Raw genomic sequence first — 6,191 nt, forward strand, 5'->3', positions numbered from 1 at the left:
TACATCAATGTTTTGTTCCAATCACTTTCCATGTACTGTTTGTGCTTTGTCTGTGAGATAATTACAATACCTGCTGCTCACAAACACGAACACAATTAATAGCCTGTGCAAACATATAAAAAGAAATCTAAGTAGCCTATAATTTTCTTTTAAATTTCTAAAACAATGCTAATTGGAAAAAAAGGCCTCTTGCTTGGTAGCTCTAAGTACTTGTAGCCCACCTTCTTCACCTCTGCTCCCTGTAACCTCACATTTCCACACACTGCAAAAACAAGCCCCTTAGCAATAAGTTTACATTTTTACCCTTATTGGCAGAATTTTTCTGAAGTCCCACGCTATCTTTTGATCTGTTGTGAAATTATTTTTTAAACTATGTTAATGTCATTTTAAGTTAAAATCAAAAATTTTACACATTTTCTAGGACATAGTTTCTGTGGAGCCAGCAGTAGTTTATTAGTAATTTGCATCTGAGTTGTGGCTGGGACTGTTGGCTGGAGTAAACCTATAACAAGATGACATAATACATACATGCAACATAAGCAAAAACATCTACCAATGGAGTATTTTACCAAGAATTCTTATTTGAAGAAACCAATTCTAATCACTAAGACATGATTTCTCAAGCTAGAATGCTGGTGAAAAAGGTACTTAGTAAGGTAGTTTTTTGAGAAAGACAGAAATTTGTAACACTCTACAGTTCAGCAAAGTATTACAAACAAAAAAAACAAAGAAACAGGGGCATAAATATACGTCTTACGGACAAAAAAAAGAGTTATAGTTTGCTTTCCTTCTCTTTATGCACACCCACCAACGTTCAAAAAAAAATAACTCAAGAATATGCATTTTTTCTTTTATAGATTTTTCCTCAGTTTACAGATAAACTCCACAAGTCCTTTCCCAGTCCTTCACCGAGATGCACCCACCCAAGTCTTTTTATATATAGTTCCTATTCACACAATCGCCGCGTCCCTTTGGCGTCCTCCTCCTTTAAGGCGAAAGCAGTCTAAAGTAGATTTGCGGGTCATCAACGTTCCGTCCGCAGGTTGCACAAATGTGGCTTACCGGATCTGTCCAGTGACGAAGCATGTGAAGGTCTCACCCAATAGTCGATAGATTTCCTCCATCTTCCACCAACACGGTTGGTACTCTTCTCCTCTGTCTCGGTAGTCCTTAATAGTGTGTTCTGCAGCTGTCAACGTTGTATGTGGGGCTCACTCAGGAATCCTCACTCAGGTCAGGCCTCTCACCCCTCGCGTTCCGAGAGACACTCCTCTCATATGTAATGTTTGTAATCAGTCTGGCACCTGGGTGACAGGAAGTCCCCAGGTAGCCATGTTTGTAGTCCAAGGCTCCTTTTATGATGTGGATAAAAAGTCCAACACCATTGTTTCAAACATAAACTCAGAGAAAAACAAAACATACAGGACCATTTCAACCAGGGTTATCAAATGGAAAGTCATTACTGAATTATCTTTTTATTCCCTCAGTAAAAAGACATTCCTACCGATATTCGAACGTAAACATATGTGGCAATGCTACAAATTAATACTAGATTCAGTTACACTCCTTGTCAAATTGCTAACACACAAATGCTAACTTCTAACCTTAGTCTAGCTTCCACTACTCTTTCCCATGAGTTCATTGTGACCATTGACTGTAGAAACGATGGAAAGCTGAACCCCTCCCCCCTCTTGTAGGAAATAGGAAGTACCTGCTGGCTCCAAGAAGTCAAAATCTAATAGACTTCCATTAGAGAAATATTTTTCAGTCATTTTATTTCTCAGAATAACCACTCTTGCTGTGACACATTCATCTTAACATCTTCCTTCTTACTCTAGTTTTTTTAAGATATTTTTTCTGTCTCTATCACAAGTTATCTAAGTTAAAAACTGACCAATCAAATACCTCAGTAAAAGTATGGACCCACCTCAAACGTTTGATTGACAGATCCTCCCGAGCCGCTTTCAGTGGAAGGGGTGTGACCTTTGAACAAGCTCACTCATGATTAGTGACAGTAGTTCCTCTAAAAACACGACCCAGACTGACTTGGACCAATCACTGTCGATGGGTTTCAAAATGGTGGAAGCTGTATCAGGAAGCAACAGTGATGACTTTGTCCTGATTTTGCGAGAGCCGGCGGTAATTCTTTATCTGTGGTTAACGTCACACCTCACTTTGTCCATTGTTTCTACAGTCAATGATTGTGACTCATCAGCTTTGCTCCTCTGCAGCTTCTACAACTCTGAACATCTACCCAGGATGCATAGCCTCTGACAATACTCACCATCACACCTTCAGCTGCAACTTCAGACTCATCACCCTGTCTGACACTTTCTTCCCCTCCACAGTTTTAGCAAACCCTCCTTCAGGATCACTCCGATTCTGCTCCTCTTTCCATTCCCATGTAATAAAACAGCTTGAAAATGCTCAAACACTTCTTACTTGTGTTTCTTGAACACAGATGATACCCATCTTTCTCCTTTCAGTCATGTCAAACAGCTCTGTAGTTTTCTCTGACAAAGTTCATACATTTGAAGTTTGTATCTTTAGGTCCTACATTCTTGCATTTCATTCTCTCTCATCCTCTCCTCCTTCAACTAGTAGTAGTCCAATGTCATCCCACACTTGGATGGATTTGGCTTTAGGTTTTGGGCCGGCCATGGTGCAGGGGTGAGGCGGTCGACTCCTGATCGGAAGATGGTGAGTTAAATCCCCACCTTGTCTGCCCCCCATGTGTCGAAGTGTCCTTGGACGAGACACCTAACCCCAAATTCCCTCTGATGAAAGGTTAGTGCCAGTGTTCAGCAGCGGAGTCGCCACCAATGGGTGAATGGGGCTTGACAGTAAAGCGCTTTGGGCCTTCAATGAAGGTAGAAAATCGCTAAATAAGTATATGCATTTTACCGTTTATCATTTATGGGATGCTCCTCCTGGCACAATCCTGTTCATTTCCCAGACTTGGGATTGGCACCAAAGAAGGACTTGAATGTCCTTCTTTGTGTTATGATGTCTTCTTGTGTTTTTATACTGAATTGAATTAACTAATTTGTCACAGTTTTTGTTTCTATTGGATGTAAAAATTTCAGAAAAATAATTAGGAACAAAACACAAGCTGGAAAATGTTTAACTAAAAAAAACTTATAAACAAAGATGATTAAGACCCATAATTCTCAGTTTGATGAATACAATTAATTATAAGCAATAAAAACTTAATGAATTCCCATAGAACTCCACATTTTCAATACATAGTAGCTTTTTTGTTTTGTTTAAAATAATTTAAGTTCCCTGAAGTTTGTGCCATTTCCTTATATATATATGCGCACCCGACTCCAGGTCCCATTACGACATTTGAGGTATTGAAATTAGCTCGGCCATTTAAAAATATTGACTCTTTTGCACAATCATTGAAGAGTGTTTTAGTGTTTCTAATTATTGTCTTCTTGCATCTTCTCAAACCTCTTTGGCAGACATGGGCGTTGACTAATAATGCTGACAAAATTACAAAAGCTAATTAGCCGTTAGCTCAAAATGACTGGACATGCTTTACCGGTCTTGTACTGAGCCAGAAAATGCAACAACACCACATATTGATAGTGACAGCTTTGAAAAATTCCCATTTCCAGTAGCAGCCATGCTAATTTAGAGAGTGGAGATTTATGCTTTACTTGTCAAATTTTGCCAACTCGGCTACTTTTCCTCGAATCTTTTAGAGTTGTAAACTTTGTTCATTTCCCAAAGCGTTTGAAATATTGATGTATCACTTTCTGGATGGAAAACTTTGTTAGAAGTATTTTTTTAGCTTGTTGTTTTCAATCTCAAGTATCTAAATGAGTTCATTTTTTCCTCATCACTGTAACTCCTGTGTGTTTGCAGTCATATTGATTTCTTTCAAGAAAAGTTCAGACCAGCAGAAGACTCTGGCTTTAGACTGTATGCATGTTTCCCTTCATTGTGTGTGCTGCAAAGTCAATTTACACTATTCCCAACTGGGACGGGTAGTTAAGGTCTGGCTAAGGCTCTGCTGTGTCTAAGCCGCATCATTTGAATGGACCTTATTTGGGGCCAGATACAAAGCATCACTCTTGATGTATTTCCTTGACCAGCAAAAATGGATTCATTGAAGCGTCAAACTCTTGTATAGAGGACAAACACTAGAAGCTGGCATGAGTGTCGCTCCTTAACTTGTACTCTGTTATTACAGTCATCCTTCGCTATATCACGGTTCACCTTTGTTGCTGTTTCTCAAATTTTCTTTAGTGTAATTTTGCATGTTTTTTTTCTGCATTCTGCTTGGCTGGAGATCAGCATCATGTAGATTGATTAAAAAACAAGCTGGGACATCGATTTTAAAAACCTGGTTTGGCAGCCATAACCCTTTAACATCTGAGATGTCTCTTTGACCTACTGTAACTCCTCGTCCGTTTACAAAATCAATGTGAATTAGTTGATTCTTGACTATTTACGTTGATTTTGTAATCACTACTGTGCAGTGCTGTAAAATGGACAAAGGCTGCTTTTTTCCACTTCAGAATGCACTGGAATTACATTAATTGCATAAACAGTTGACCACACTGGAGCAACACATTCCTTTCTTGCTGGATGTTAGTCTATGGTCCATGATGCATCATATGGTTTCCAAAAAACACAAGTTTTTAGTATTTTCAATGTATCTGTGTTTGAAAAATGATGACAAATATGACCAATCTCAAATTTTTCTGACCAGAACCTTTGTTTTACTGAGAATCCAGCTCAAGTCTTTGCATCAATCAACTATGGTGGCCCTGAAGGGTAAATCACATCAACAAATCACTCAACAATTCAATGAACTCTTTACCAGAATTCAGGTAAAACATCCTTTTGCTTTTCCTCTCCTTTAAAACTCAAATTTCATCATCCTATCACCGATGTCCTTATCTACCTATCTTTTTCTTTTATCATTTTATTTTGATTTCTGGAAGTTACTTTTGTTTTCCCATTTTTTTTTTTTTATATTTTGTTTTGACTTCTGAAATATAATTTTGTTGTTTCATTATTTGTTTGTAGCTTTTTAAATTGACATTCTGATCTTTTTCTAATGTGATTTGTACTTCAGGGCCACCGTAGCAAACTCCAGTTTGAAATCCTTCTCTACCCTTCTAGATGTGGGTTTCATGTCAGGCCTTTGCATGTCGATCTGTCATTGCCTGGTAGGTACTATTATGATTACCGGGCCTATTTTTAGATTGAGGAAATGGTTTTTGGATAAAGGCTACTAAAATAGATATTTGAAAGTGACAACGTATGACTGAGTTAAGCTAATAGGATCACAGCCAATCTCTATCACATTCAATTGTTATTTACAAATAGATAAAAAAGGAAATAAAAGTTTGATTACCAGCAGAACACTCTAGAATAGAATGGAAAATAGAACTCCTGTGTAAAGCTTTCCTCGCGTTGTGGAGAGACAGATGCAGACCTGATGGAAGTGATGTACATATTCCAATTGATTATTAAAAATTCAGTTTTTGTGTGGAAATCAGCCTTTATTATTGATTACATTTAGTCATAAGTAGAATAGTTTCTTAAAATACAAAATCTATCCAAATATTAGAGTCACAAGAATAGAATTCCTCTAGTTCTTGACTTTAGTTTGCAGGTCTAAGGTCTAATTACAAAGGATTACATTTCCCACTAGTGAGTTTCTGCGCTCTACAGTTAGTGAGAAAGGCCGTTACCAAGTAACTGTGCGAGTGGAAAAGGTGACCAATTCTTAGTGCCTGAGGACACATCTCATCTACAGGCAGAGATGATAACTTTTGCTTTAATGATTCTGTCAGGGTCATTCAAATTAGAGACTGGCAAGAAAGTAAATGAAAATGAATTGAGATATAATCCCCAAACACTTCAGACTTCATCTCCATGAGGCCACAGATATATCACTTTTAAAGAGTCCTTGTGTGGGGAGGAGAAATCTCCTCAATGACAAACCTATTATCTGTTGCTGTCCAAGGTTAAAGCCAGCATGTCTCTAGAATTAGAAGCTAGATTATTTCTATTATAGCCTGGGTTTTATGATATCTATCGGTATATATGAACAGGATCATTATGAATGATGAGTGCTCATTTCTTAAACCCAAAAGACTTGAATGAATGAATGATTGAATGAATGAATGAATGAATGAATGAATGAAATGGTTTATTTCAAGCAATCA

Source organism: Oryzias melastigma, linkage group LG5, assembly GCF_002922805.2.
Source record: "Oryzias melastigma strain HK-1 linkage group LG5, ASM292280v2, whole genome shotgun sequence".
Taxonomy (NCBI): domain Eukaryota; kingdom Metazoa; phylum Chordata; class Actinopteri; order Beloniformes; family Adrianichthyidae; genus Oryzias; species Oryzias melastigma.